This window comes from Microcaecilia unicolor, chromosome 7 (assembly GCF_901765095.1).
Source record: "Microcaecilia unicolor chromosome 7, aMicUni1.1, whole genome shotgun sequence".
Lineage (NCBI taxonomy): Eukaryota > Metazoa > Chordata > Amphibia > Gymnophiona > Siphonopidae > Microcaecilia > Microcaecilia unicolor.
Window position 1 is genome coordinate 298,572,338 of NC_044037.1, and position 20,827 is coordinate 298,593,164.

Here is a 20,827-nt window from a genome sequence, read left to right on the forward strand (position 1 = left end):
CATTCCAACAAACCCCTTCTCATGCATAACTGTCATGCAATTATTTATTCATACAAAGTCCAAGCTTTATACGCAGATTCACAAAATGTTCTCTGGGTAACGGTTTGGTCATGATGTCAGCTGTCATCTCACTGGTGTGACAATAGTGTAGACTGATGACCCCTTCTTTCTCCAACTCTCGCACGTTGTGGTATTTCGTTGCGATGTGCTTGGTGCGTGACTGAACCTTGTCATTCTGTGACAGTCGGATGCAGCTCTGATTATCTTCCATTATCTGGATTGGTCTCTTTTCAGCTATTCCGAAATCCAGCAAAAGTTTTTCAATCCACATCAGTTCTCTGCACGCTTCCGATGCGGCCACGTATTCAGCTTCTGTAGAAGACAAACTCACAATACTTTGTTTATGACTGGCCCATGAAATTTGTACATTTCCATACATAAACACATATCCACTTGTGGATTTATAATTAGAATGATCCCCTGCCCAATCTGAATCACAGTAACATATTAGTTTTGGATTACTATTGGCTGAAATCTTTAATTTACAATCAATGGTACCCTTTAAATACCTTACCATCCTTTTAACTGCAGTCCAATCTGATTTGGTAGGTGAGCTGACCCTTCTGCTCAAAATTCCTACTGCATTTGCTATATCAGCCCTGTATGTGGTAGCTAGATATAAAAGCTTACCTATGGCTGATCTATATTGGATGTTATCTGGTAAAGGTTCTCTTACTGTTTCATCCTTCAGAAAATCAGTGATCATGGGAGTGCTTACAACTTGGGCATCTTGCATACCTAAACTTTCAATAAGCTCATTTATTTTCTGCTTCTGGCTTAGAAGATAAGAACCATCATTTTGTTTCTCAATTTCTATACCAAGATAGTATGACACATTACCCAGTTCTTTTATCTCAACATTCTGGTTTAAACACTTTACAATGTCCTTGTACTCTTGCTCACTTTTGCTTGCAATGAGCAGATCATCAACAAAAGCTAAAATGTATGCATATTGTCCATTTGTGCACCTAGTGTACAAACATTTATCTGCTTCACCTTGCTTAAATCCTAAATTTGTCAATATTTCATGCAATTTATCATTCCAACATTTTGCACTTTGCTTTAAACCATAAAGACCTTTGTTTAATTTACACACTAGCTGTCTTTGTTTTGTATTTATGAAACCTGTTGGTTGTTCCATGTACAAGTCCTCAGTTATATCTCCGTGAAGAAACGCTGTTTTCACATCAATGTGTTTGACTTGCATGCCTTTTGAGACTGCAATGCTCAGAAGTGTTCTAATTGTCGTGTGTTTCACTACAGGTGCAAACACTTCATCAAAATCTTCTCCATATTTTTGAAGATATCCCTTTGCCACTAATCTGGCTTTATACCTTTCCACTTTTCCTTGTGCATTCCTTTTTAACTTGAATACCCATTTGCATCCTATAGCTTTCTTGCCAGGAGGTAATTTTGTAAGAATCCAAGTATTATTTTTATCCAATGCATCAATTTCTTCTTGTGCAGCTTTACGCCATTCAGCAGCTTCTTCTGCTGGCATTTTCTGAATCTCATCCCATGTTAAGGGCTCTTGAGCTTCTGCTGACTTTGTTAAGTAAGACAGTCTTGGGGGTGGAACACCTTTGTTTTCCCTGGATGAGCGTCTGACAACAGGTTGGTCTGACCTTTCTGCATCCTCTAAATCTGAGAGTCCTTCTCCAATTGATTCCCCTTCTCCAACTGTACTGTCTTCTTTAATGATCCTTTCTGTGTCTGTTTCCTCTGTCTGTTCCTCGTTAGATACAGATGAGTTGCTTTCAGACATCTGCCTTGGTATGGCATTTATATACACTGGCATGTCTATTATGGTTCTAGTTTCATATTCTGGATGATAAGGCTCATCTGGGATAATCCAGCCTTTATCAACCCTTTTGTTTTCATCAAAATATGTAACATGTCTTATGCCAACAATGCCAGTTTTCAGATTCAAAATTCTATATCCTTTGTGTCCTGGAGCATAGCCAACTAAAATGCCCCTTTCTGTTGTGGAATCCAGCTTATGCCTTCTTTGCTTTGGTATATGAGCATATGCTGTACTTCCAAATGTTCTTATGTGTGACAGGTTTGGCTTCCTACCATGCCATGTCTCATGTGGTGTGCGCTCAGCGCCTTTAGTTGGCATTCTGTTTTGTAGGTACACTGCTGTGAGAATGGCTTCCCCCCATAGTCTTTTAGGGAGATTGCTATCTGACAGCATACATCTGGTCATTTCCACAAGTGACCTAAATTTTCTCTCTGCAACAGAATTTTGCTCTGGTGTATAAGCTACTGTTGTGATATGCTGAATGCCTTCTTGTTCTAGAAATGTGCGCATGCTTTGTGAAGTGAACTCACCACCATTGTCGGTCTGAAGAACCTTTGGTTTTCTTTCAAATTTATTGCTCACCATGGCTACGTATTTCTTCAGCATGTCTGTGACTTGACTTTTTTCTTTCAGCAAATAGGCCACACAATATCTAGAGAAATCATCCAAGAATATTAGCACAAATCTGTTATTTCCCAATGATGGGATATTAAACGGTCCACATAAGTCACTGTGTATTAAGTCCAGCACTTTATTACTCCTATTTCCTGTGTATGCAGGAAATGAGGGTCTCACACCTTTTTGAGTAACACAGTCTATGCATTTCTCCATTTTACCAGCATCTGCACTTATCTGAATGCCGGTGGCCAGTTGCTTACTGTAAAGATCCTGGATCACCTTAGAATCACGATGTCCCAGGCGGCGGTGCCAGATTTCCAGACTACATTTACCATCATTCTTCCTTACTTGCGCCATATGTGAGGCTTCACCTGAAATGCTCAGTTTATAAACATCATTATGCATAAAAGCTTCAGCATACACTTCATCATTTTTAGAGATTGTGCACTTACTGTTTTCAAAATGAATCGCAAATCCCTTCTTATCTAATGTAGATACACTAAGCATATTACAAACTGCTTGGGGAATATACAAGACATCACTTACAGGAATTTCTTTAACTTCATTAGACACTTTGCATTTTAAGAATCCAATACCTTTTGCTTGGATCTGAGCAGTCCCTGCGTTTGCAGTTTTAAGAATACCTTCCTCTGGACACATTTCCTGAAAGAAATTCTTACAATTGGTTAAATGGCATGTGCTCCCTGAATCCAAAATCCAAGTACTTTCATTTGAATTATTATTTACCATAGTCAAAGATTTTTCTGCCATTAGAAAGCCCTTGTGTTTATCTTTGTCCTTCATACATTTCCTGGTTTGAAAATTCTTTAGTTTCATTGGCTTAGGTGAGCTAGAGGGAGTGTTTTGTGTTTCCTTACACCATTTAGATACATGTCCCTCCTTTCCACATGAGTAGCAAATCAGCTTGCCCTTGGGTGGAGTTTTCCCATAGCTCCGCCTTCCTCTGTTCTTTGCCAAGAAATTTGTTTCATTTCTCTCTGACTTGCTTTGAGAACACATCTCCTCAGAATCATTTATTATGCATTCCTGCCTTAGTTTTGATGTTGCCTGTTCAAAAGATTGCCCTTCAATGGCCTCATTTACAGACCTAAAAACATCAAACTTCTTTGATAGTGAGGTAAAAAGAAATGCTCTTTTCAATGCATCACACATGGGAATTCCAGAAAGTTCTAACTTTTGAAATGAAGACATAAGATGCATAATGTGATCATTACATTTACTTTTATCCCTTAATTTGGTTTCATTCAACTCTGCCAGCCAAATTGGTTGCTGCTTTGCATATGTAGTTGCATACATAGTTCTCAGTTTATATAAAATGTCCTTTGGTGTATCTTTTCCCTCCACTAATATGGCTTGTTTCTCTGAGAGAGCTTCCAAAAGCATGCACTTCACATAATAGTTTGCATTGTCCCATTCAGCCATATTTTCAGCTGTTCTGTCTTGGTCTAAGCATATATCTAATCTTTTTGCTCGAAGGAGACATATGAATCTTAGTTCCCACTGCTGATAATTAAACTCAGTTAATTTAGGCATCTTGAGAGAATAGAAAAATGGTGAATTTCCTCCCTCAGCCATTTTCTTAGCCTTCTGTCTGCTGTGTGGGGGGAGAGAGAGACAGACTGAATCTTTCCTTTAAAACTTAAGAGAAAAATGTGGCTTTTTTTTACTGCCTGGTAATATTTCTCTTCTTTTTCAATTCCTGGCCCTGGGCCCATAACCCTTTTGTTGGATTATTTGTAGTAAATAATTAGCAGATTTTAGTACACACAGCTTCAGCTTTAGAAATGTTAATTTCTTTTCTTCATCTCTCTCTCATTCACCCCAGAATAATTCACTGCTGAGTCACTTTAAAGTTGAAGTAACAAAACATCTGTTTACTCACAGTTTGTAGTTAGATTATAATCAGACAGGCTTATATATACATATTACTATACATTTGTATTATCAGCTCCTTCCATGTGCTTAGATGGTAATGGATGCTCACACCACCATAGATCCTCTCAGGTTAGGAGAGATCATGAGCTCCATGTGCTCCATGTGCTGCATGTGCTGCATCTGCTGCATCTAACCCCCACAGGAAGTTGCATAGCTGTGTGACCTCTCTAAGTAATTCACATCAGAGGTCACAGAGTAATCACAGAGAAATAATAGGTGACAGGCAATGCATGTAAAATACAATTACATTCCAACAGATATGGCCACATTAGTACAGATCCCAGAAATCTCCCATATAGATTACTGCCATCTCTTGTAAACAAAACGTATAAAGTGATAGTAAAAAAAAAACAAATAGTATAAAAAGGCCAATCCAGACACTCACTTTCGGGTTGTTCATTCCTCTCTTGGGGGGGTCCTTTTATTAAGTTGTGGTAAGCACTAATGCTTGCTTGCAAAAAAAAAAAAAAGGCCTTCCCAAGGTTGCACTCAGATGTCCCACGGGTTGTGCTCGGCGTGTAACTTGGTTTCTCCGAGGACAAGCAGGCTGCTTGTTCTCACGACTGGGTGACGTCCGCGGCAGCCCCCACCAACCGGAAAAAAGCTTCGCGGGACGGTCGGCACGCAGGGCACGCCCACCGCGCATGCGCGGCCGTCTTCCCGCCCGTGCGCGACCGCTCCCGCCAGTTCCTTTTTTTCCGCGTCTGGAGAGAGTCGTGCTTCGAACCGCTCTCTCTTTTTCAGCCGCCGGATTTTCGATCGCGTTTACGCGATCGCGCCTTTCTTAGTTTTTCGGTCTAGTTACCGCCCGGCTTCTTTTTTCAAAAAAAAAAAAAAAGAAACCCTGCGCGTGTGGAGCACGCGCTCCCTTTTTCCCTCGCTTCCAGCGGGGCCGCCACGTTGCGGCCTAGTGGCCGCTCGGTCGTTTTCTTTTTCGTGGTGTGATTTCAGCCACCATTGACGACTTTGACTTCGCCGACGCGATTTTTCCGTCGATGTCCGCGAAGGTCCCGAGTGGATTTAAAAAGTGTGGTCGCTGCGGCCGGCCGATCTCGCAGACCGACACCCACGCTTGGTGCCTCCAGTGCCTCGGGCCGGAGCACAATATCAAGTCGTGTTCTCTGTGTCTCGGTCTCCGGAAACGGACTCAGGTTGCGAGGCAAGTTCTGCGGGACCGTCTTTTTGGAACTTGCGCCGGCCCCTCGACGTCGACCTCGAAGGCATCGGTATCGACGCCCGGCCCTTCGGTACCGGTATCGATGCCCGAGACATCGGCACCGATGGCAGCGACCCCAGGAGAACAGGTCCCGTCGGCCCGCCGGTCCTCCGGTGAGAGTGGGGGTGAGAGGCCGCGTGGGCAGTCGGCCCCGGTCACTCCCTCAGCTCGTGGGCCACGGGACCGAACCCTGTCTGACCCGGTACCTCGAGACCGAGGGGGATCGACCTCCTCCTCCATGCCCTCCGGCGCCGGTGACGGGCATCGCAAGAAAGATAAGAAGCGTCGTCACCGGTCGCCCTCGGTGCATCCGGATATCGGAGAGGAGGCGACGCCGAAGCGTCATCGTCGGGAGGAGAGGTCTCCGTCGGTTGTGGAGGTACCGACGCATCGGGGTTCCGGCACCTCGGTGCCGTCTCCTGGCTCCCAACAGCTTCTGGCGCCGACACCCCTACCGACCCCACCGCCTTTCCCGGCAGCGGGCCTGGACGAGTGCCTCAGAGCCATCCTTCCGGGGATCCTGGAAGGGCTGATGCGCCAGGCTGTGCCGGCGCCGGGGGTGCTTGCGCCCTCGGCGCCGATGACTGTGGCACCGGCGAGCTCTAGCCCGGCGCCGGGGCCGTCGACACCGCCGCCGCTTGCGGCGCCGGTCTCGACCGCCACGCAGGTGGTGTCCCCGTCGACGTCGATGGAGGGAGCTTCGTCCCCGCCGGCGCGGGAGTCCACCGCTCGACGACACCGAGGCCTCGGTGCCTCGACGTCGAGCCGGGCCCGGTTCAGGACTCAGCTACATGAGCTTATGTCCGATACCAAGGATGAGGCCTCGTGGGGGGAAGAGGAGGACCCTAGATATTTCTCCTCAGAGGAGTCTACGGGCCTTCCCTCGGACCCCACGCCTTCACCGGAGAGGAAGCTCTCACCTCCTGAGAGTCTCTCCTTTGCCTCCTTTGTGCGGGATATGTCTATCAGCATTCCCTTCCCCGTGGTCTCTGTGGAAGAGCCGAGGGCCGAGATGCTCGAGGTCCTCGACTATCCATCACCACCTAGAGAGTCCTCCACGGTGCCGCTGCACAATGTCCTTAAGGAGACGCTGCTTCGGAACTGGGTGCGACCATTAACTAACCCCACCATTCCCAAGAAAGCAGAGTCCCAGTACAGGATCCACTCTGACCCAGAGCTAATGCGGCCACAATTGCCCCATGACTCAGCGGTCGTGGATTCTGCTCTCAAGAGGGCACGGAGTTCGAGGGATACCGCCTCGGCGCCCCCGGGGCGGGAGTCTCGCACTCTGGACTCGTTTGGGAGGAAGGCCTACCAATCCTCCATGCTCGTGACCCGCATCCAATCATACCTGCTCTATATGAGCATCCACATGCGGACCTATGTGCATCAACTGGCGGACCTGGTCGAGAAGCTCCCGCCGGTGCAGTCCAGGCCTTATCAGGAGGTGGTCAGGCAGCTGAAGGCGTGCAGAAAGTTCCTGTCCAGGGGTATCTATGACACCTGTGACGTGGCATCTCGTGCTGCGGCCCAAGGTATAGTGATGCGCAGGCTCTCATGGCTGCGTGCCTCTGACCTGGACAACCGCACCCAGCAGAGACTGGCCGACGTCCCTTGCCGGGGGGATAACATTTTTGGCGAGAAGGTCGAGCAGATGGTGGACCAACTGCATCAGCGGGAAACCGCTCTCGACAAGCTCTCCCACCGGGCGCCTTCAGCATCCACCTCCACAGGTGGACGTTTTTCCCGGGCCCGGCAGGCTGCACCCTATTCTTTTGCGAAGCGTAGGTACAACCAGCCGGCCCGAAGGCCTCGTCAGGCACAGGGACAGCCCCAGCGCGCTCGTTCTCGTCAACAGCGTGCGCCTAAGCAGCCCCCTGCGCCTCCACAGCAAAAGCCGGGGACGGGCTTTTGACTGGATCCACGGGAACATAGCCGCCCTACAAGTGTCCGTACCGGACGATCTGCCGGTCGGAGGGAGGTTAAAATTTTTTCACCAAAGGTGGCCTCTCATAACCTCCGACCAGTGGGTTCTCCAAATAGTGCGGTGCGGATACGCCCTGAATTTGGCCTCCCTGCCTCCAAATTGTCCTCCGGGAGCTCAGTCTTTCAGCTCCCATCACAAGCAGGTACTTGCAGAGGAACTCTCCGCCCTTCTCAGCGCCAATGCGGTCGAGCCCGTACCACCCGGGCAGGAAGGGCAGGGATTCTATTCCAGGTACTTCCTTGTGGAAAAGAAAACAGGGGGGATGCGTCCCATCCTAGACCTGAGAGGCCTGAACAAATTCCTGGTCAAAGAAAAGTTCAGGATGCTTTCCTTGGGCACCCTTCTGCCAATGATTCAGAAAAACGATTGGCTATGTTCCCTGGATTTAAAGGACGCATACACTCACATCCCGATACTGCCAGCTCACAGACAGTATCTCAGATTCCGCCTGGGCGCACGGCACTTTCAGTATTGTGTGCTGCCCTTTGGGCTCGCCTCTGCCCCACGAGTGTTTACAAAGTGCCTCGTGGTGGTGGCGGCGTATCTACGCAAGCTGGGAGTGCACGTGTTCCCATATCTCGACGATTGGCTGGTCAAGAGCACCTCGGAGGCAGGAGCCCTCCGGTCCATGCAGTGCACTATTCAACTTCTGGAGCTGCTGGGGTTTGTGATAAATTACCCAAAGTCCCATCTCCAGCCTACTCAGTCTCTGGAATTCATAGGAGCGCTGCTGAATACCCAGACGGCTCAGGCCTACCTTCCCGAAGCGAGGGCTACCAATCTCTTGGCCCTGGCTTCGCAGACCAGGGCGTCTCAGCAGATCACAGCTCGGCAGATGTTGAGACTTCTGGGTCATATGGCCTCCACAGTTCATGTGACTCCCATGGCTCGTCTTCACATGAGATCTGCTCAATGGACCCTAGCTTCCCAGTGGTTTCAAGCCACCGGGAATCTAGAAGATGTCATCCGCCTCTCCACCAGTTGCCGCACTTCACTGCTCTGGTGGACCATCCGGACCAATTTGACCCTGGGACGTCCATTCCAAATTCCGCAGCCCACGAAAGTGCTGACGACGGATGCATCTCGCCTGGGGTGGGGAGCCCATGTCGATGGGCTTCACACCCAGGGTCTGTGGTCCCTCCAGGAAAAGGATCTGCAGATCAACCTCCTGGAGCTCCGAGCGATCTGGAACGCACTGAAGGCTTTCAGAGATCGGCTGTCCTGCCAAATTATCCAAATTCGGACAGACAATCAGGTTGCAATGTATTACGTCAACAAGCAGGGGGGCACCGGATCTCGCCCCCTGTGTCAGGAGGCCGTCGGGATGTGGCGTTGGGCGTGTCGGTTCGGCATGCTCCTCCAAGCCACGTACCTGGCAGGCGTAAACAACAGTCTGGCTGACAGACTGAGCAGAGTATTGCAACCGCACGAGTGGTCGCTCCATGCCAGAGTGGTACGCAAGATCTTCCGAGCGTGGGGCACCCCCTCGGTGGACCTTTTCGCCTCTCAGACCAACCACAAGCTGCCTCTGTTCTGTTCCAGACTTCAGGCACACGGCAGGCTAGCGTCGGACGCCTTTCTCCTTCATTGGGGGACCGGCCTCCTGTATGCTTATCCTCCCATACCTTTGGTGGGGAAGACCTTACTGAAGCTCAAGCAAGACCGCGGCACCATGATTCTGATAGCGCCCTTTTGGCCCCGTCAGATCTGGTTCCCTCTTCTTCTGGAGTTGTCCTCAGAAGAACCGTGGAGATTGGAGTGTTTTCCGACTCTCATTTCGCAGAACGACGGAGCGTTGCTGCACCCCAACCTTCAATCCCTGGCTCTCACGGCCTGGATGTTGAGGGCGTAGACTTCGCTGCGTTGGGTCTGTCTGAGGGTGTCTCCCGGGTCTTGCTTGCCTCTAGGAAGGATTCCACTAAAAAGAGTTACTTTTTCAAGTGGAGGAGGTTTGTCGTTTGGTGTGAGAGCAAGGCCCTAGAACCTCGTTCTTGCCCTGCACAGAACCTGCTTGAATACCTTCTGCACTTATCAGAGTCTGGCCTCAAGACCAACTCAGTAAGGAATCACCTTAGTGCGATTAGTGCTTACCATTATCGTGTGGAAGGTAAAGCCATCTCTGGAGAGCCTTTAGTCGTTCGATTCATGAGAGGCTTGCTTTTGTCAAAGCCCCCTATCAAGCCTCCTACAGTGTCATGGGATCTCAACGTCGTCCTCACCATGCTGATGAAACCTCCTTTTGAGCCACTGAATTCCTGCCATCTGAAGTACTTGACCTGGAAGGTCATTTTCTTGGTGGCAGTTACTTCAGCTCGTAGGGTCAGTGAGCTTCAAGCCCTGGTAGCTCATGCTCCGTATACAAAATTTCATCACAACAGAGTAGTGCTCCGCACCCACCCAAAGTTCCTGCCGAAGGTGGTGTCGGAGTTCCATCTTAACCAGTCAATTGTCTTGCCAACATTCTTCCCCAGGCCGCATACCCGCCCTGCTGAACGTCAGTTGCACACATTGGACTGCAAGAGAGCATTGGCCTTCTACTTGGAGCGGACACAGCCCCACAGACAGTCCGCCCAATTGTTTGTTTCTTTCGACCCTAACAGGCTAGGGGTCGCTGTCGGGAAACGCACCATCTCCAATTGGCTAGCAGATTGCATTTCCTTCACTTACGCCCAGGCTGGGCTGGCTCTTGAGGGTCATGTCACGGCTCATAGTGTCAGAGCCATGGCAGCGTCAGTGGCCCACTTGAAGTCAGCCACTATTGAAGAGATTTGTAAGGCTGCGACGTGGTCATCTGTCCACACATTCACATCACATTACTGCCTCCAGCAGGATACCCGACGCGACAGTCGGTTCGGGCAGTTGGTGCTGCAGAATCTGTTTGGGGTGTAAATCCAACTCCACCCTCCAGGACCCGAATTTATTCTGGTCAGGCTGCACTCTCAGTTAGTTGTTCTTCGTAGGTCAATTTTCTGTTATACCCTCGCCGTTGCGAGGTTCAATTGACCTGGGTTCTTGTTTTGAGTGAGCCTGAGAGCTAGGGATACCCCAGTCGTGAGAACAAGCAGCCTGCTTGTCCTCGGAGAAAGTGAATGATACATACCTGTAGCAGGTGTTCTCCGAGGACAAGCAGGCTGCTTGTTCTCACGACTGGGTGACGTCCGCGGCAGCCCCCACCAACCGGAAAAAAGCTTCGCGGGACGGTCGGCACGCAGGGCACGCCCACCGCACATGCGCGGCCGTCTTCCCGCCCGTGCGCGACCGCTCCCGCCAGTTCCTTTTTTTCCGCGCCTGGAGAGAGTCGTGCCTTGCCGCTCTCTCTACTTCAGCCGCCGGATTCTTGCGATCGCGTATACGCGGATCGCGCTTCGTTAATTTAATTTAATTTCCTTTTATCTTTTCTTTTTACAAACAAACAAACAAAAAAAAAAAAAAAAGACTGCGCGTGTGGAGCACGCGCTCCCCTTTTCCCTCGCTTCCAGCGGGGACGCTACATTGCGGCCTAGTGGTCGCTCGGTCGTTTGTTTTTTCGTGGTGTGATTTTAGCCACCATTGACGACTTTGACTTCGCCGACGCGATTTTTCCGTCGATGTCCTCGAAGGTCCCGAGTGGATTTAAAAAGTGTGGTCGCTGCGGCCGGCCGATCTCGCAGACCGACACCCACGCTTGGTGCCTCCAGTGCCTCGGGCCGGAGCACAATCTCAAGTCGTGTGCTTTGTGTCTCGGTCTCCGGAAACGGACTCAGGTTGCGAGGCAAGTTCTGCGGGACCGTCTTTTTGGAACTTGCGCCGGCCCCTCGACGTCGACCTCGACGGCATCGGTATCGAAGGCCGGTTCTTCGGTACCGGTATCGATGCCCGAGACATCGGCACCGATGGCAGCGACCCCAGGAGAACAGGTCCCGTCGGCCCGCCGGTCCGCCGGTGAGAGTGGGGTTGAGAGGCCGCGTGGGCAGTCGGCCCCGGTCACTCCCTCAGCTCGTGAGCCACGGGACCGAACCCTGTCTGACCCGGTGCCTCGAGACCGAGGGGGATCGACCTCCTCCTCCTCCATGCCCTCCGGCGCCGGTGACGTGCATCGAAAGAAGGACAAAAAGCGTCGTCACCGGACGCCCTCGGTGCATCCTGAAGAGGAGTCGACGCCGAAGCGTCATCGTCGAGAGGAGAGGTCCCCGTTGGTTGTGGAGGTACCGACGCGTCGGGGTTCCGGCAGCTTCCGGCACCGACACCCTTACCGGCCCCACCGCCTTTCCCGGCAGCGGGCCTGGACGAGTGCCTCAGAGCCATCCTTCCGGGGATCCTGGAAGGGCTGATGCGCCAGGCTGTGCCGGCGCCGGGGGTGCTTGCGCCCTCGGCGCCGATGACTGTGGCGCCGGCGAGCTCTAGCCCGGCGCCGGAGCTGTCGACACCGCCGCCGCTTGCGGTGCCGGTCTCGACTGCTACGCAGGTGGAGTCCCCGTCGACGTCGATGGAGGGAGCTCCGTCCCCGCCGGCGCGGGAGTCCACCGCTCGACGACACCGAGACCTCGGTGCCTCGACGTCGAGCCGGGCCCGGTACAGGACTCAGCTACATGAGCTAATGTCCGATACCGAGGATGAGGACTCGTGGGGGGAAGAGGAGGACCCTAGATATTTCTCCTCAGAGGAGTCTACGGGCCTTCCCTCGGACCCCACGCCTTCACCGGAGAGGAAGCTCTCACCTCCTGAGAGCCTCTCCTTCGCCTCCTTTGTGCGGGATATGTCGATCACCATTCCCTTCCCCGTGGTCTCTGTGGAAGAGCCGAGGGCCGAGATGCTCGAGGTCCTCGACTATCCATCACCACCTAGAGAGTCCTCCACGGTGCCGCTGCACAATGTCCTGAAGGAGACGCTGCTCCGGAACTGGGTGAGACCGTTAACCAACCCCACCATTCCCAAGAAAGCAGAGTCCCAGTACAGGATCCACTCCGACCCAGAGCTCATGCGGCCCCAATTGCCCCATGACTCAGCGGTCGTGGATTCTGCTCTCAAGAGGGCACGGAGTTCGAGGGATACCGCCTCGGCGCCCCCGGGGCGGGAGTCTCGCACTCTGGACTCGTTTGGGAGGAAGGCCTACCAATCCTCCATGCTCGTGACCCGCATCCAGTCATACCTGCTCTATATGAGCATCCACATGCGGACCAATGTGCAACAGCTGGCGGACCTGGTCGAGAAGCTCCCGCCGGAGCAGTCCAGGCCTTATCAGGAGGTGGTCAGGCAGCTGAAGGCATGCAGAAAGTTCCTGTCCAGGGGTATTTTTGACACCTGTGACGTGGCATCTCGTGCTGCGGCCCAAGGTATAGTGATGCGCAGGCTCTCATGGCTGCGCGCCTCTGACCTGGACAACCGCACCCAGCAGAGACTGGCCGACGTCCCTTGCCGGGGGGATAACATTTTCGGTGAGAAGGTCGAGCAGATGGTGGACCAACTGCATCAGCGGGAAACCGCTCTCGACAAGCTCTCCCACCGGGCGCCTTCAGCATCCGCCCCCACTGGTGGGCGTTTTTCCCGGGCACGGCAGGCTGCACCCTATTCTTTTGCAAAGCGTAGGTACAACCAGCCGGCCCGAAGGCCTCGTCAGGCACAGGGACAGCCCCAGCGCGCTCGTTCTCGTCAACAGCGTGCGCCTAAGCAGCCCCCTGCGCCTCCACAGCAAAAGCCGGGGACGGGCTTTTGACTGGATCCACGGGAACATAGCCGCCCTACAAGTGTCCGTACCGGACGATCTGCCGGTCGGAGGGAGGTTAAAATTTTTTCACCAAAGGTGGCCTCTCATAACCTCCGACCAGTGGGTTCTCCAAATAGTGCGGTGCGGATACGCCCTGAATTTGGCCTCCCTGCCTCCAAATTGTCCTCCGGGAGCTCAGTCTTTCAGCTCCCATCACAAGCAGGTACTTGCAGAGGAACTCTCCGCCCTTCTCAGCGCCAATGCGGTCGAGCCCGTACCACCCGGGCAGGAAGGGCAGGGATTCTATTCCAGGTACTTCCTTGTGGAAAAGAAAACAGGGGGGATGCGTCCCATCCTAGACCTGAGAGGCCTGAACAAATTCCTGGTCAAAGAAAAGTTCAGGATGCTTTCCTTGGGCACCCTTCTGCCAATGATTCAGAAAAACGATTGGCTATGTTCCCTGGATTTAAAGGACGCATATACTCACATACCGATACTGCCAGCTCACAGACAGTATCTCAGATTCCGCCTGGGCGCACGCCACTTTCAGTATTGTGTGCTGCCATTTGGGCTCGCCTCTGCCCCACGAGTGTTTACCAAGTGCCTCGTGGTGGTAGCGGCCTACCTACGCAAGCTGGGAGTGCACGTGTTCCCATATCTCGACGATTGGCTGGTCAAGAACACCTCGGAGGCAGGAGCCCTCCGGTCCATGCAGTGCACTATTCAACTTCTGGAGCTGCTGGGGTTTGTGATAAATTACCCAAAGTCCCATCTCCAACCGTCCCAGTCTCTGGAATTCATAGGAGCGCTGCTGAATACCCAGACGGCTCAGGCCTATCTTCCCGAAGCGAGGGCCGCCAATCTCCTGGCCCTGGCTTCGCAGACCAGAGCGTCCCAGCAGATCACAGCTCGGCAGACGTTGAGACTTCTGGGTCATATGGCCTCCACAGTTCATGTGACTCCCATGGCTCGTCTTCACATGAGATCTGCTCAATGGACCCTAGCTTCCCAGTGGTTCCAAGCCACCGGGAATCTAGAAGATGTCATCCGCCTCTCCACCAGCTGCCGCACTTCACTGCGCTGGTGGACCGTTCGGACCAATTTGACACTGGGACGTCCATTTCAAATTCCACAGCCCACGAAAGTGCTGACGACGGATGCCTCTCGCCTGGGGTGGGGAGCTCATGTCGATGGGCTGCACACCCAGGGTATGTGGTCCCTCCAGGAAAAGGATCTGCAGATCAACCTCCTGGAGCTCCGAGCGATCTGGAACGCACTGAAGGCTTTCAGAGATCGGCTGTCCTACCAAATTATCCAAATTCGGACAGACAATCAGGTTGCAATGTTTTACGTCAACAAGCAGGGGGGCACCGGATCTCGCCCCCTGTGTCAGGAAGCCGTCGGGATGTGGCGCTGGGCATGCCAGCACAGCATGCTTCTCCAAGCCACATACCTGGCAGGCGTAAACAACAGTCTGGCCGACAGACTGAGCAGAGTCATGCAACCGCACGAGTGGTCGCTCCATTCCAGAGTGGTACGCAAGATCTTCCGAGAGTGGGGCACCCCCTCGGTGGATCTTTTCGCCTCTCAGACCAACCACAAGCTGCCTCTGTTCTGTTCCAGACTTCAGACACACGGCAGGCTAGCGTCAGATGCCTTTCTCCTTCATTGGGGGACCGGCCTCCTGTATGCTTATCCTCCCATACCTTTGGTGGGGAAGACCTTACTGAAGCTCAAGCAAGACCGCGGCACCATGATTCTGATAGCGCCCTTTTGGCCCCGTCAGATCTGGTTCCCTCTTCTTCTGGAGTTGTCCTCCGAAGAACCGTGGAGATTGGAGTGTTTTCCGACTCTCATTTCGCAGAACGACGGAGCGTTGCTGCACCCCAACCTTCAATCCCTGGCTCTCACGGCCTGGATGTTGAGGGCGTAGACTTCGCTGCGTTGGGTCTGTCTGAGGGTGTCTCCCGGGTCTTGCTTGCCTCTAGGAAGGATTCCACTAAGAAGAGTTACTTTTTCAAGTGGAGGAGGTTTGTCGTTTGGTGTGAGAGCAAGGCCCTAGAACCTCGTTCTTGTCCTGCACAAAACCTGCTTGAATACCTTCTGCACTTATCGGAGTCTGGCCTCAAGACCAACTCAGTAAGGAATCACCTTAGTGCGATTAGTGCTTACCATTATCGTGTGGAAGGTAAAGCCATCTCTGGAGAGCCTTTAGTCGTTCGATTCATGAGAGGTTTGCTTTTGTCAAAGCCCCCTATCAAGCCTCCTACTGTGTCGTGGGATCTCAACGTCGTCCTCACCCAGCTGATGAAACCTCCTTTTGAGCCACTGAATACCTGCCATCTGAAGTACTTGACCTGGAAGGTCATTTTCTTGGTGGCAGTTACTTCAGCTCGTAGGGTCAGTGAGCTTCAAGCCCTAGTAGCTCATGCTCCATATACCAAATTTCATCACAACAGAGTAGTGCTCCGCACTCACCCAAAGTTCCTGCCGAAGGTGGTGTCGGAGTTCCATCTTAACCAGTCAATTGTCTTGCCAACATTCTTCCCCAGGCCGCATACCCGCCCTGCTGAACGTCAGTTGCACACATTGGACTGCAAGAGAGCATTGGCCTTCTACTTGGAGCGGACACAGCCCCACAGACAGTCCGCCCAATTGTTTATTTCTTTCGACCCTAACAGGCTAGGGGTCGCTGTCGGGAAACGCACCATCTCCAATTGGCTAGCAGATTGCATTTCCTTCACTTACGCCCAGGCTGGGCTGGCTCTTGAGGGTCATGTCACGGCTCATAGTGTTAGAGCCATGGCAGCGTCAGTGGCCCACTTGAAGTCAGCCACTATTGAAGAGATTTGCAAGGCTGCGACGTGGTCATCTGTCCACACATTCACATCACATTACTGCCTCCAGCAGGATACCCGACGCGACAGTCGGTTCGGGCAGTCGGTGCTGCAGAATCTGTTTGGGGTGTAAATCCAACTCCACCCTCCAGGACCCGAATTTATTCTGGTCAGGCTGCACTCTCAGTTAGTTGTTCTTCGTAGGTCAATTTCTGTTGTACCCTCGCCGTTGCGAGCTTCAATTGACCTGGGTTCTTGTTTTGAGTGAGCCTGAGAGCTAGGGATACCCCAGTCGTGAGAACAAGCAGCCTGCTTGTCCTCGGAGAAAGGGTATGATACATACCTGTAGCAGTTGTTCTCCGAGGACAGCAGGCTGATTGTTCTCACCTACCCTCCCTCCTCCCCTTTGGAGTTGTGTGTTTCATCTTTTGCTAGTTATTCAACTGGCGGGAGCGGTCGCGCACGGGCGGGAAGACGGCCGCGCATGCGCGGTGGGCGTGCCCTGCGTGCCGACCGTCCCGCGAAGCTTTTTTCCGGTTGGTGGGGGCTGCCGCGGACGTCACCCAGTCGTGAGAACAATCAGCCTGCTGTCCTCGGAGAACAACTGCTACAGGTATGTATCATACCCTTTCTCCGAGGACAGCAGGCTGAATGTTCTCACCTACCCTCCCTCCTCCCCTTTGGAGTTGTGTGTTTCATCTTTTGCTAGTCATTCAACTGGCGGGAGCGGTCGCGCACGGGCGGGAAGACGGCCGCGCATGCGCGGTGGGCGTGCCCTGCGTGCCGACCGTCCCGCGAAGCTTTTTTCCGGTTGGTGGGGGCTGCCGCGGACGTCACCCAGTCGTGAGAACAATCAGCCTGCTGTCCTCGGAGAACACCTGCTACAGGTATGTATCATTCACTATCTTTGTATTATTAATTTGATAATGTGTTAAAACACTGAGAAGTTAAAAAAAACCATCCAATTATATGTAAATAACAGACGTATACGTAGAATTGTACGTTTATATGTAAATAGGCTCCAGCTCGCATGGCTTTGGATTTTCTTTTGTTTTTAAGAGAACATTTCAGTAAATGACTTTGCTTAGGCAAATTGTTTGTGCTCTATGGAGTTGATATGGCCACATTAGTACAGATCCCAGAAATCTCCCATATAGATTACTGCCATCTCTTGTAAACAAAACGTATAAAGTGATAGTAAAAAAAAAAAGTATAAAAAGGCCAATCCAGACACTCACTTTCGGGTTGTTCATTCCTCTCTTGGGGGGGTCCTTTTATTAAGTTGTGGTAAGCACTAATGCTTGCTTGCAAAAAAAAAAAAAAGGCCTTCCCAAGGTTGCACTCAGATGTCCCAATGTAATTTTGTGATCAACATGTGCTTCCCACACGTGAACAAATAGATGTTAGTTTTTAGCACAGGGACGGAGCCAGAGAGTAGGCATGCTCTGCTCTAATTGGTTAGAGCAGCTATTGCCACGGGCTGATTAGCACCTGACCCCTTACCATCTACAAAATAGGTGGCAGTAGGGATTCACCATAGCAGCCAATCCTTTTAGCTTCTTTTTAACCATTTTCTTCATTTTATTATAGTCGCCCTTTTGAAAATTAAATGCAGCTACAGTAGATTTCCTTTGTGGGTTCATCCCAGATACTACTACTTCTTATCATTTCTATAGCGCTACTAGACGTACGCAGCGCTGTACACTTGAACATGAAGAGACAGTCCCTGTTCGACAGAGCTTACAATCTAATTAGGACAGACAAACAGGAGATAAGGGAATATTAAAGTGAGGATGATAAAATAAGGGTTCTGAACAAGTGAATAAGGGTTAAGAGCTAAAAAGCAGCATCCAAAAGGTGGGCTTTTAGCTTAGATTTGAAGACGGCCAGAGATGGAGCTTGACGTACCAGCTCAGGAAGTCTATTCCAGGCATATGGTGCAGCAAGATAAGGAATGGAGTCTGGAGTTAGCAGTGGAGGAGAAAGGTGCAGATAGTAGCTCAAACATGTTATGATCACTGTTTCCCAGGGGTCTCTGTACCACCACCTCTCGCACTATGCCCGGACCAGATCCAAAATGTCTCCCCCACCCCGTCGCTTCCTGGACCAGTTGCTCCAAGAAGCAGTTGTTTATTACATCTAGAAATGTTATCTCCTTGGCACTCCCTGATGTATCATTTATCCAGTCAATATTGGGGTAATTGAAATCACCTATTATCATAGTTTTGCCCAGTTTGCCAGCTTTCATAATCTCTGTAAACGTTTCTTCATCTGTCTGTCCATTCTGTCCCGGTGGACGGTAGTACAGTTCTCCAAGAATACTCTTTCTCTTCATACATGGAATTTCTATCCATAATGATTCCATGCTGCTGTTTCGTGTGGAATGTTTATTTCATTTATTTATTTGTAACATTTATACCCCGCACTTTCCCACTCATTAGCAGGTTCAGGGCGGCTTACATAGTAAATCAGGTTGACAACGTAATACAGAATGGTTGCAGCTGTAATGTAGTAAGAGGTGGTCGTTTATGTGTGGACTAGCCTTTGAGCCCGTAAAAATGGGCTGTTATAGGAAGGGGGGGTTGAAAGGCCTGCCCCCGCCACCGAGTTTGCCGCTGCCCCTCCCCCTCCGAATTCGCGCCCCCCCCCCCCCGAGCCGTCACCACCCACCTTCCACCCGGCCGGGCCCTCGCTCCGCTATTGAAACAGCGAGGGTCCGGGAACACAGCACTGAGCTCTGCTGAGCTGCTGACGTCGGCTTTCGTTCTTCTTCTCTGCCTGCCCCGCCCTCGTGTGACGTAACGTCGTCGAGGGCGGGACAGAGGCAGAGAAGAAGAAGGAAGGGCGATGTCGGCAGCTCAGCAGAGCTCAGTGCTGCGTTCCCGGACCCTCGCTGTTTCAATAGTGGAGCGAGGGCCCGACCGGGTAGAAGGTGGGTGGCGGCGGCGACTCGGGTGGGGGGAGCGTTAGACGGCGGTGTCCCTCCCTCAGAAATGCGCAGTACAGACCCTCTCTGTTCCGCCCCCCCCCCCCGTCATCACGTATTGATGCGGGGGCGGGGCAGAGAAGGTCTCTACTGCGCATTTGCGAGTGAGTACGACACTCGCCTTTTATATATATTGATAGGTAAGATGGGCAAGGAAGGAGGATGGAAGAGGTAGGGGAAAGGGAGGAGGGTGTGTATTGGGATTAACGTGTTATTTAGTATAGGGAAATATAAGGGAGGGGTAGGAAAAGGAATGTGTAGGGAGGGGTAGGAAGAGGGATATACTAGAAAGGATTAAATAGTGGAGCATGTTATTGACTTATTCCCTCTTTAACATAAGACAAAAACATGTTACTTTGTAAATGACACCAGTAGCAGATAACAAATGTATTGGCTAAAAGCCTTACTGAACAGGTAGGCTTTAAAATACATAAGTATTGCCATACTGGGAAAGACCAAAGGTCCATCGAGCCCAGTATCCTGTTTCCAACAGTGGCCAGTCCAGGTCACAAATACCCGGCAAGATCCCAAAAATGTACAAAATGTTTCTTAAATAATACAAAATGTATACTCTAGGTGGTCTGTTTACTAAGCCGCGTGGTATTGCCAACACAATCAGCTGCGCTAGCTGCTTAGTAAACCTCAGCTTACCTTTCTAAAGGAAATCTGTCTCCATAGCCACCCACTATTTAGGGTTTTAAAGTAAACTCCATGAAAACTAAACACCTACATTTAGGCCCTCAGCCCTAATCAGAGGGGCCTATTTAGGCTCTTAAACTCTTTCCAGTCAATATTCAGCCTGCAGCGGTCAGCATTATTTTGCACACTGGATTCTGCAGACGGATTTAGACCAGATATTCAACTGTGAGTCAGACCAGCGCTGAATATCTGGGTCTTCAGTAGTTCCAGAAGTTATACAGGTGCAGCCAATATTCAGAGTTGGTACCTGCATAGCTATCTGGGCAAGTTAGGACAGCCTTTTGTCCAGCCCAACTTGCACAGATAGTTCAGCACTGAATGTCGGCGGTGCCCAGATAACGTAGTGCTCTGTTTTAGCTCCACTTTTGGACTACCCCGGCACTAAGGAGATAGCGCCAAGGCGGTCAGAGTAGATATGTAGCAAAGAGAGCTGCACTGGAATGGGGATCGTGGGAATTCCGTGGAACCTGCTGGGATGGAAGAAGCAGCCACGGGATTGTAGTTAAAATCTCTGGTACTGAGAGAGGCAATTGGAGCACTAGAATGAGGCTTGGAATGCCCAGAGAGGCAGCCTGAACACCAGACTGAGGCTTGGAAAACTTACGGTTTGAATAGTGAATACTGACCAAAAAAACGAGTTTGGGGAGGAAATGGAGGTCTGCGAGCTAGTACGTACTAGCGTCGACTCCTGCAGTTATGGGTGGGGATGGAGGAGATTAATTGCGAGGATAGGTGGGAATGAATTGGGTCTTAGCAGGTAAGAGTAGAAATTCCTGTCCCCCGTGCAAAAGTAATCCTCAATTAAACTAATCATTCCTTAAACCACTCATGTGCATCAAAAAACACCTCTCACACATCCTTACCTAACACCTTTCCATCCTTATCCCCATTCACCTTTAGCCTATTATCGATTATATTTAAGATCTTGTAATGAATACTTCATAATAACACTCTGTAAGCCACATTGAGCCTGCAAAAAGG

The 20,827-nt window shown here is 51.1% G+C and overlaps 1 protein-coding gene across 3 annotated transcripts in view; it reads left to right on the forward strand.

The window, feature by feature from the left end:
- The window catches only part of SMARCAL1 (SWI/SNF related, matrix associated, actin dependent regulator of chromatin, subfamily a like 1), a 168,893-nt gene that overhangs the window by 31,029 nt on the left and 117,037 nt on the right, over positions 1-20,827 (forward strand). The window lies entirely within an intron of this gene.